Genomic DNA, 11,789 nt, shown 5'->3' with positions numbered 1-11,789 from the left:
GCACAACGACCACGACGGCAGGATCACTATGAATAAATAATTAAAAATCTATAGCATACTTTGCTCTGATTAATTCATAAATGAAGTCAACTAAAGATTCACCGCGCCCTTGAATTATTGCGGCCATTTAAATGCATCACAGCAAAGCGTCACCTGTTCCACTGAGGGTCTTACTGAGTGGAGTGTGCATGTTCTCCCTGTGTGTGTGTGTGTGTGTGTGTGTGTGTGTGTGTGTGTGTGTATTATCCCTGTGCACAGTCACAGTCCAGAGACTATCAGATGAGAGATTAAGTTAATCACTCACTCATCTTCTATCGCTTTATCTTCTACATGAGGGTCACAGGGATCACAGGGCCACATAGAGAGACAAACAACCATCCACATCCACCAATTTGCCTAATCCCCAAATCTGCATGTTTTTGGACTATGGGACCTAGAGAAAACTCACACACGCACACATGGGGAGAACATGCAAACTCAGCAGAAAGGCCCTTGTTGCGACCGGGTCACGAACAAGGCAAGAGTCAGTCAGTCATCATCTACCGCTTTATCCTCCACCAGAGGGTCGCGGGGGGTGCTGTGCCAATCTCAGCTACATCGGGCGATAGGCGGGGTACACCCTGGACAGTTCGCCAGTCCATCGCAGGGCCACAGATAGAGACAAACAACCATTCACGCTCACACTCACTCCTATGGTCAATTTAGAGTGTCCAATTTACCTATCCCCACATTGCATGTTTTTGGACTGTGGGAGGAAGCCGGAGAACCCGGAGAGAACCCACGCACACACGGGGAGAACATGCAAACTCCATGCAGAAAGGCCCTTGTTCCAACCGGGGCTCGAACCCGGGTCTTCTCGCTGCAAGGCAAGAGTGCTAACCACAAATTGACAGAGTGTGAATGGTTTGTATTTTTGGCCTAGTGATGGACGGGTTATGTGTGCAGCATGTACCGGCCTTTATACCCTTGTCAGGGAGCAGAAGACTAGCAGATTATTGGATGGTTGAATCCAGGAGAAGGCAGTAATCCGACATAATTAATTTAATGCAAAATTATTTCTACAAAATATAACATTAGTCTTGTCTGGTTTTAGATATGTTAATGAAGAAATGTTATCTAACATATCTTTAACCCTTCTGTTACCAACCTGTCGTCGCTGACAGGACTTGGCATGCGTACTTCTCATTACCGTATAGACTGTTTGTGATATCTAGAAAATTAAAAAACTATGGACCGGTCATCTGTCCAGGGTGTGACCACACCTTTCGCTCTATATCAGCTGAGATCTGCACAGCACCTTCCGCGACCCTCATGTGGAGGATAAAGTGGTAGAAGTTGGATGGATGGAAGGATGAATACCGGAATCACAGACAAGATTCACCAGCGTGCCACAGGTTTGTGTTTCGCAGTACCATAGTCCTAAATGGTTTAATAACTGTCAAATATCAAAAGTGGACATTATCTTGGAAAAAGGGACAGAAAGGGGCAAAAACACAATTCTACAGTGGATCAAAATCAAAGTAAATCCAGGCGGCCTGATTGTCATGATGGTCAAAAGAGGGTTAAAACCTTGACTGTGAAACTCTACAGTTCTCAGTCAAAAGTCTGGAGGACTACAGGCCAAATTTCGGCTTGTTAAAAGTACAACAATTCGAGTCCTATGTTTTATACCATGTTCTGCATAAATAAAGAACTAATTTCCCTTCATTGTTTTATACTGTATAAAGCATTTTGTATTGCATGTTATCTGTATGGAAAGTGCTACATAAATAAAGATTGATTGATTCTGTTTCTTGCAGCCACCTTTATGGCACAAGTTTATGTGTCTGAGACAATTCATCAGCCAGACTGTTAGGGCTGTCAAAGATTTGTGATCTGCTTCACTGTTGCTTCAAAACATCTTTGTCTCTTTTTTTGCCCTTTAACAGAGCAGCTTGACCTCAATTAAAAAAGTATTTTATTGCAGAAAGGAGATCGTCCACCACCCACGGCTGACCATGTGCATGATCCTCTATCCAAAGATAGATGCACACTGAGTCATGACGCGCCATGGTAACAGTGCGGCATCTGCACCACCTGCCAACATGCACAAAGGTGTGAGGGTCCGTCACTGCTGCTTGCCGTTTTAATATGTGCTGCTATCTCATCTGCTCATTTGGCCTTTAAGAGGAATGCATTCTGATGTGAACTGACTCGTTTTCTCTGATCTCAATTTTTCCCTTATTTACGGCAACTATTTCAAATGTTACTTTGCCCTGATATAAAGCGGTTTGAGTGCAGAAAATAATATATGAATAAAGCAGTGACACAGACAGTCACGTGTGGGATTTATTTCATATCATATGATGAATCATATGATATTTACTGTCATGGTTGTTTGCTGTGCTGTATATTAAAGTTAATGTATCAAAGCTGTATGTTTATGTTTTATTCTTTTAAACTGAGTTGCCTTAAGAGACAAAATTAATTTTGAAGCGGACTCACAACAATCAGTACATTTACTATACATTTACATGTACAATCAGTGAGATGGCTCGCATAAGTAACCCAATATAAATACTAAGAGAGCTTATTTATACTGTTTTTTATACTGTTCTGTACTTTAAACTGAGGTTGGATACATTGGGATTTCATGTAAAAAAGCAGAGGTATCCTACAAATAAAACTTAAAAAAGGAAAAAATCCACTGACATCATCATATTTGCAATTTAAATGGTTACCTCGCCTCGCAGTTTAATTATGCATGCCTGTAAACACACCAATTGATATTGCACTGTATCATACTGTATATAAGGACTTTTACGACAGTGTGCAGGACACTGAAGACAATGAAACTCTCTTAAAGAACTGTTAATGTTAGCAGTCAAGTCAAATTGGCAAATGTCATGTTTTACTGAAGATGACCACTGAAAGCCTCAGAGGGAAAACTGTGCGTGTGTGTGTGTGTGTGTGTGTGTGTGTGTTGTCCAGTTTATCAGACAGCGCCTGTCATGTTCATGTCGCAGCAGCAGGGTATAGAAGGTGTACTTGTCTCTGAGTGATGCGATGGCATGAACAGCATGGTATAAGAGCTAAAAGAAGGTCATCGATGTCTCGCTTCACTATCTCTCCCTCCTTTTCTCTCCTCTCTCCGTTGCTCCTGTCACATCCCTACTGGATGATCCCTCGCTCTCTCTTCCACCCCAGCTGTATTTCTGTCCTTCGTCATGGGTTGCTGTGTCCATTTCTCTTTTTGTTTTTGTATTCCCCACATCCCGCTCTTGAACGCCAATCCTCTGAAAATGATTTAATTTGTGCTATGGATTCACAGTCTATGAAAAAGTATTTCTGAACCACATGAAAGTAAGAAATGGGAGAAACAGTGCAGACGAAGGGTCAGTCCAGTCCAGGTTAGTCACTCTGTCCCAGGGAATAAGACATGCTTGGAGCAACTGGACAGTTTTATGTCCACTCCTGCAAGAACACCTCGCTAAATTATTCCTATTTTTTATTTTTTTGAAAGATAGAGTGTGGGGAAGGTGTCACATATTTGCTGCGTTTAAATGAATTGTCGACTGGATGCGTCTCCTGACAAGCTCTCGTGAATGAATGTCAAATTAAATTCCACCATATCACCTCTAGACATCTCAGGTGATGGCGGGATTTTTTTTTTTCCCGCACTACGGTAAGTAGATGTATGACAAAACGGAGTTGCTTGTCAGTTTTCAATATAAATAAACAAATTTACAATATTGGGAATCACAAAATGTTGTTTATATGGCAGCCCAAGCTGACATTTGAAAATGCTATAGGAATGAACACACACACACACACGCACAAGATTTCATTTGGACAGCCTAACCACAGCATTATTAACCAAAGCCACTTAATACTTAACCATAACATTAACCTAACCACAATTCAAATCTTAGTCGTAACTCCAACTCAGAAAGGAGGTTCTGCCTCATTAGGGCCAGGTTTTGGTCTCTGTGAGGACTTCTGCTCCTGACAAGGTCAGTGTTTGTGCCAGAAAAGGAATATTTACAGCAATCACAATGGAGTGACCTTTTTAAACATCTTATCGGCGTAGCCGGTCCAGCTCCACCCTGACCTCACCATACCACTTTACCTTGGTACCAAGGAAAGGGTAAAAAATATGCACCATACTGTACCAAACCGATCCGTTCCACTCCATGGAAGCATGGCTTAAGTTTGGACCCAAATTGCTGTGCTCTTTGAGAATTTGAGTTTTGAGTCTGATCCTGATCGTATATACATAAATACTGTACAACAGGTTTGTCTTCAAAGCAAGTATGATTTGTTTTCTGAATGCTATCCTAGACCTGTTGCCCTCATATTTATCCACCTACAGGTTACATACTCAGGTCAGTCATTGCTTACGCTCCCAGGACTTCATCCCTTTTACTGTCCCCTCTGTCCACACAGAGCTTGGCAAAAAGGTACAGTATTTTCCTTCTTTGCCCCCTCAACCTGGAACAAGCTTCAGCAGAGTCTCAAGCTGTCTAGCTTGATTCCCTTAGCACATTTTAAAATTATTTTAGAGTCACTGGAGAGGGCATAGTTGGGAACTTGCTCCTAGTATTTTAATCAGTTTATTCACTTGACATTTTGCACATTTCCTTTATTGTTATGTTGTCCGTCTGTAACTCTGTGTTGTACTGTTGTGATTGTCCTCGACAGGTCTCTCTTGAAAATGAGACCCCATGTCTCAATGGGATAACCTGTATAAATAAACGTTAAATGAATAAAAATGGCATTTCATTTTTGAGGTCTCTGTGTTTTCACGTGCCAGCACTTCACCGCACACAGTGCACTGTGGTTACGCTCTCAGTGTACACCTGTCCGTCTAGTCTGTGTCATATTTTCTTTTTGCCATGTTCACAGACGCTCAGACGCATAGTCACCGCTGACATGATTGCATACTGTTGTCATAACAATGATGGTTGTGAATGTGCATGGTCACATTGGGAACATACATGTCCCTTAAAGTAAAAATGATTTCCTCCTGCAACTTCTTGGTCTCACACGCCCATCTGTGACCTACTCAAGGAGGCCCAGCAACCCAATAATGGGTCAAAACCCAACATTTGAGAAAGACTGCAGTAGAGTGAAGGAGGGCAGCATGTACTCACTGTTCTGTCAGAACCAGCTGATGTCCAGTCTATTCTGGTAGTTCATGGCAAAAGCATCTATGAAGTCCTGCTCATCAAGCTCTCCAGCACATTCTTTCTTGGTGGACAGCAAAGCAAAATTACTATTCCCTGGGTCTCGACTGTTGTAGCTTTTGGCACACTGTAAACAAGGAGAGCTGCATTCACAGATGTGACAGTCAGAGTGAGTAATATGCACAACATGTCTGCAAATCAATAACTGCATCATATCATGGCTGGAGATGGTAGATGCATTCAGTTTCTCCCTGCTGCCTTTTTAGGATCAAAGAGCATCAAACTCGGTGCATTTCTCCAGAGAGGTTACAGTTGTTTTCATAGTTGAGGTTGCATTTGTTAACACAGAGAGGCCAGAGTTGTTAACACAGATATACTTTTTCACACAAAGTCTTTGCTTGGCATTGTTGTTGCAACTTCAAGTTACCAGCTACCACAATACTGAAATATTGATACTTCCAATCCCAGACATTTTGAGGATCTAGGATCGATTCTCATATTGAAATATCGATATGTGGAGCTGTTGGTGACGTGTAGCAATGTCGCTGAACTTTGGGAAAGTGATTTAAGTCCATCTACTAGGCTTCAGTTTGTATGTTGATGTTCAAACAACGGGAGTTCCATGCATTCTTAACCAAATTTACATTCATAAATATGGTTAAGAAATAAGTGACTATAATAAATAGCTATATTTATTAAAGTCTAATGTCTTGTATTTATTATGAAGCTAAAATCTGAAATACTCTACTTTTTATTTTAATTTTCCAAACTCATTAAGTTTTAGTAGTTTTGATATCGGATCAGTGTCGTCGATACCAGCCTGAATGTATTTGGTATCGATTTGGAAAGGAAATCAGTTGTATGGCACATCACTAACCATAAACATGTAAATCTACATCTGTATCTTGTGGCCGAGCGGACAGCTGAATTGTCTAAAATGATCTGGGGAGTCAATGCACACGAAAGTGACCTTTGTTCATCAAAGTCAACAGGCATGCATGCAGCTCTGTGTCTGTTGTCAGTAACCTATAGTGTTTACATAATTCTTAATTAAAACAGATTAGCAACAGCAAATATGTTTGGTAGGAAACTGAATTATGCATGCTGCGTAATTTACACATCACAGGCACAGCTGATACTGCACATACTGTATAATTAAAACATAAATTACTTTTTTAGTCACAAATGACCCGATCATTCAGTGCAAAATATTCAGTGGTACTTATGTTGTATAGTATTTGGATTCATGGTGACTTTAGACTGCACCAAATACACATTTTCAATTGATAGAAATATTCTATATTTATGTTGGGACCATGACACAAACGGTGATGTCACCCACAGGAATCTGAACTTTCATTTTTAAACCTTTCAGAATTGTTATTTAGTCCGTGCCATGTTGATGTTTTGTAATCTGAAGTTCACGCACACACACACACACACACACACGTCACCTGTAACCAGGCTCCTATTGGACGATCAAAGGCACAGACGTCCGCTCAAATGTACTGTGCTTAATCGTTTGGTTAACTGATTGAGATCATTAACTCCTCAGGAAAGTGTTTACTGACATTTAAATCAAGTGAGAAGTGGGCTCATTTTTCCATAGACATCCATTCAAATTTGGCTTCAGGAGGAACTCTCAAAGAGGATTTTTATGTTTGGTTAACGGCCATAACTAGGAAAACAGTTAGGCAATAGATCATGCATTGATCCGAGCAAATTTACAAATATAATTTAGTTAAATGCTCAGTTTTGGCAAGAGATTTTTCTTTAATATGTATATTACTGTAGTTTTTTGTGACTGTGTTTTGCTACAAACAAAAGCTTTGGTGAAAATGACGTTGCGCAAACAGTAGACGTTCACTGCACTTGCAACAGAGCCCATATATTCCCCTCACAACGTGTGTCAGACCTGCTAACACATAGAATTTGCACACATCAACACACCTCTAGATTTTCTAATTTGATATTCCCACACAAGACTACAAAGAAAATGTCAACCACCAGTGAGTGTGAAGAATCATCTCCTGGTGTTGGCTGCATTTCAAAAGAGGGGAATAACTAATTACATGTTACACATGGAATCACCCATCATTGTATTCTCAGAGCCATAATCTATACATTGTATGCCATTTAATTTAATGATGCTGCTCACAGACAAACAGGGAAAATTAAGATAATGGGGACCATGTAAATTATTAATAAATTAAGAAATGTATATTACATTTGTTGTTACCTCTGCCAAATAGATTTTGGTTTGGTCATGCTTGGAAGAATTTGGCACAGACATTTTATGACAGGGGTGTCAAACTCAAATGTCCTGGGGGCCAATGAGCATCTAGTCTGGTCAAGAGGGGGCCGGTCTAGAGAAAGAAAAAAAAAAGAGCTCAAAGTTCTGAAACATAATATTTCATCATGACATCACTATAAAGATATTCATCGTGATGTTATGTTTGTCTTGATGCAGAATGATGTGTACTTCACTATAAAAGCATATTTGTGATGCAAAATAAATCTATATTATCAAAAACAGAGAAATAAATTATGTGGATGACTGTAATTAAAACACCCAAAGAAACTTTTATATATGCATTTTAATGTTATTTCTGTAATAAAAAAAAACATTGTTTAGTATTTCATTCAGTCTATATCGGGGCCATGTTTTCATTATAACATGATATTAGATGGTGGGTTGCATGTAAATGATTGGGGGGGGGCGGGGGTTGACACCTCTGTTTTATGGGGATGTCGGTTATGGCCCATGAAGTAATTATTAGATATTGGTGGTGATACAGATCATGGCCATGACAGAGGTTTGCGCTCCCTGAGTGCTTTCTCTAGTTGTTTTTATTGTGTGCGTGTATGTGCATGCGTATGTGTGTGTGAGAGAGAAGTGAGAGAGAGAGAGAAGTGAGAGAGAGAGAGAGAGAGAGAAGTGAGAGAAGGGGGTGGAGGAGTTTGTGTCTCACAGTCTTTCCAATGTTGTAGAGATTCAGAGCACACACTTCCTAACAGGAGCAAAATGACGTTGGGAAAGACAAGAGCTTTAATTAATGTTCAGTGTGGTTTTGAGGTTTTTGACACACATGGAGTTCAGATTATATTAATAAACTGTACATAATATCTGTCATTTTTTTTACCCTCGTTCTGTCCATATAATTTAAAAAATAGTGCACAACAAACCGCAAACATCTAACGTCTTGTACAGATGCAATGATGTGTCTCATAAAGGAGAAGATAAGCTAAAAAGTATTTATTTTTTATTTGGTCAACCAGCTGCATGTCCAAATATCTAATTACAGAGTACCAATATGGATATAAATTGGAGTGATAAATCATTATTTACCAATGTGAGAGGGCTTACTTAACCTTGGAGTGCTGGCAGAATTAAAATGTGGATTTCAGGGGAAAACCCACTCAGTATGCTTGACCATGCAGTGGAAGGAGAGCAAGACACAAGTGCACGAGGGAGGGGTGGGATGGTTATGGGGGGGGGGGGGGGGTAATGGAGAACTGCAAGTGCTGAAGATGGAGATACAAGTAAAAATGGCAGGAAAAGGGAACAGGTGCAGAGTGAAGAGAACAACACACACACAGAGAAGCGTCGAGCGAAGAGGCGAGAGCTCTGGAGAATCAGTGGAAAAGTGACACTGGAAGAGATAAGAAATGACATGGAGCCAGGAGCTGAGAGGTGAGGGACAGGTAGAGGAGCGGTCGTGTGATATGAAGGGGGAGAGCACAAGACAGATGACAAATTGTGATTAATAGATGGGGTCCTGTGCAGCACTGTGGAGCGCAACTCATTAATAGAGAGAATTAGAGAGGCTGTGCAACTCAATCTGCACACTGTCAGTCGCAATCAAGAACATAATGAGATGTGTACACAGGCAGAGGTACACGCGATGACAAGAGTTCATCATACACACCTTTTTCTTTCTTTTTTTAAAACTGCACACACACACACAAATCATTGATGGTGAATTTAAATTCTGTATCTTATCCATCCTTCTTACACACCAGTAGTGAATACACCATAATCAGGGTTGGGTACCTTGCTCTTTGACCTGTCCTGAGATTCAAACTAACAACCCTCTGGTTACAAGCACAATGTCGTTCCTCTTGGACATGAGCCACCCATGTGGTCTAACAAGAAATGTGTCCACAGCAAAACCTTCCTGAACACGTACACCTGATCAGTTCTGCTCTTAACTTGTCAGGGAAGTCTTCGGTGTCTCTCTACAGTCTGACATGAAATGGATCAATAAAAATATTTGTTTCACCTGCACGCGCTCATCGTTCTAAGTGGTTTCCCTCTTATTTCTCTCTAAAAGCTACAGTATGATCTGAACGATCACCATAGTTTCAATATAAGGAAACTCAAACATGTGGTTTGTTACTTGTCTAAAACAGCAACAAGTTGTCACTAAACAATGACATGTTACAGTTGGTAGTGTCAGTGTGATGCTATGTGACCCCTACATTTCCATTAGCCTTCGTGCCTCTCTCTCTGTCGTCCACCGGCTCTTATAGTCGCCTTCTCACTTGCTCTGTGACCTGTAAGATTGCAGGTCAGGTTAAGCCCTTTCCACAGCCACTTACTTGGTTGTATTTGTGGCTCACTGTTTTGATAGCACCTCAACCTTGAATGAGTTGGTTAATACCATGGTAACCTCTCTGATGACACACTGGCTCTTCGCTCATACCCTGATTGGTTTTACTGGTTGTTCGAAACTGGCTGGAGGCTGGAGGACCGTCCTGCTGGTAGGTCACTTTTGTTCAGACTAAATATCTGAAAAACCAGTGTGAACCAGAGTATCACAGCAGGAAGGACTCACTCTAAAATGTAGAACTGGGTTTTTATAGCTGTACAGCCACAGTGAGACTAAAGCCTGTCGGCCTGCACAGACCCGAGGTCAAGCTGTTGTGGTGGGAAGCTTCAGCAAGAACCAGAATTCCAACCTGGATGGCAAAACAAGCATGAAAAGGAAAGTCATTGATAAAAATGCAAAGATTTCATGTGTTTTATGATGAAAACTGAGCTACGGTATCTTCATCTGCTGAGGAAGACAATGTTATGAACCAGTTTCACAATTTAATGAAATCTCCCCTCTATTATATCATTTCTACTGTTTTTATTTCTGTGCATTCTGTATAAAGTGCATGTCCTCTGTGGAGGAGAACTGATTCCTGTATTGCTTTTCCCATGTGAAAGTTTTTTAAATCGTTTAACATGTGTATATTATAGGGCAAGGGAGAGACAATCTATGGTTGATATTGATAAAGAAGGTTTTTCCAATTAATATATCATGTAATATTGTCAGAAGTTAGAAAATGTCAAATACACTGCTGTCTAAGGCCACCATTAGATTTGTTTGTTTCAGCAATGCTATAATGACTATATAGGGAAACTATTTCTGATTTATTGAAGACAGGCTTGTCATCATGTACACATGTTGTGCTTGTTAAACTCATTGGCAGTTTGCTAATATGCAAGACCAACTTTCAATCGACTCTTTCCACTCCAAATGCCAATGATCACACAGCACTGAATATGTGGATCAAAAACCATTTAAGACTGATCTGTGTGCTTGGGGCCTAGACAATGTACAGATTTACCAAAGATGATGGCACTATGACATCATTAATTGGGGTATACTGTGTTTACCGATGGATGGACAGACAGTGACAGGGTGAAGAAAGCAAGGACGACTAAGGAAACAAAATTAAAGCTACAATACAGCGAACAGACCAAAGAATCTCCAAAGCCAAGAGGAAGATGACGATGAGAAGCAAGAGAGAGAAGTTGGATTATGACATCATTGTTTTCTCACAGTAGTGTATTGGTTGTCTACACAAAAATGCAAGGGTGGCGTTTTGAGATGTTCCTACTCTGGGACCATTTTCAAGAAAACGCCAATACAATAAACAAGAACGTTTTCACCTAGACTCATTTTCGTGTGGAAAGTCCCCTTGTTTGATTATGATGAGAAGCAGGGTGGGATCATGGGATTTGTTGTCTTGTTTGGTTCCTCTTTGTGTTCAGAAACATGCACAATATGCAGAAAACAGCAGTGAGTAATCGTGAACCATTAGTGACAAATACAATAATATGAAGATCAAGACATTACACTGGCTGAGTAGCAGTGTTTCTTCCTCACTCTAATGTTTCATGTGGGGGTTTCCCCGAAGTGGCAACTGGTTGTTACATCATCCATAAGAATCGGAACTCTTGTGCAGATTTGACTGTAACAGCTATCAATCACACTGGTGTCTACTCATATGTTTCTCATAATAATACTCTCATAACTCATAATTTGCAAAACTTATTGAAGAAAAGCTAAAACTAGCAGCTGAGAGCTTTAACACATCAGGTAAATGTTAACTGACATAAATCAAGCGTGAAATAAGCACATTTTTCAACAGACTTCCATTAAAATGGACCTATATTTGCAGTCAGTGGAGTCGTCCTAGAGTGGCTGTTCAGGAAATACTTCCACATTGGCGTCATCGGGAAAACTGCAAGACTGCGTCTACTCTTTGAATCCGGTCCATCTCGCTCTGTTTCTTGGATTTAATCCGTATTGGAAACATTTTGGCAAGACTGAGTGCACTATTCAACTG

Source organism: Solea solea, chromosome 6, assembly GCF_958295425.1.
Source record: "Solea solea chromosome 6, fSolSol10.1, whole genome shotgun sequence".
NCBI classification, from domain to species: Eukaryota; Metazoa; Chordata; class Actinopteri; order Pleuronectiformes; family Soleidae; genus Solea; species Solea solea.
The sequence above is the reverse complement of the archived record's forward strand: the minus strand, read 5'-3'. Positions refer to the sequence as shown.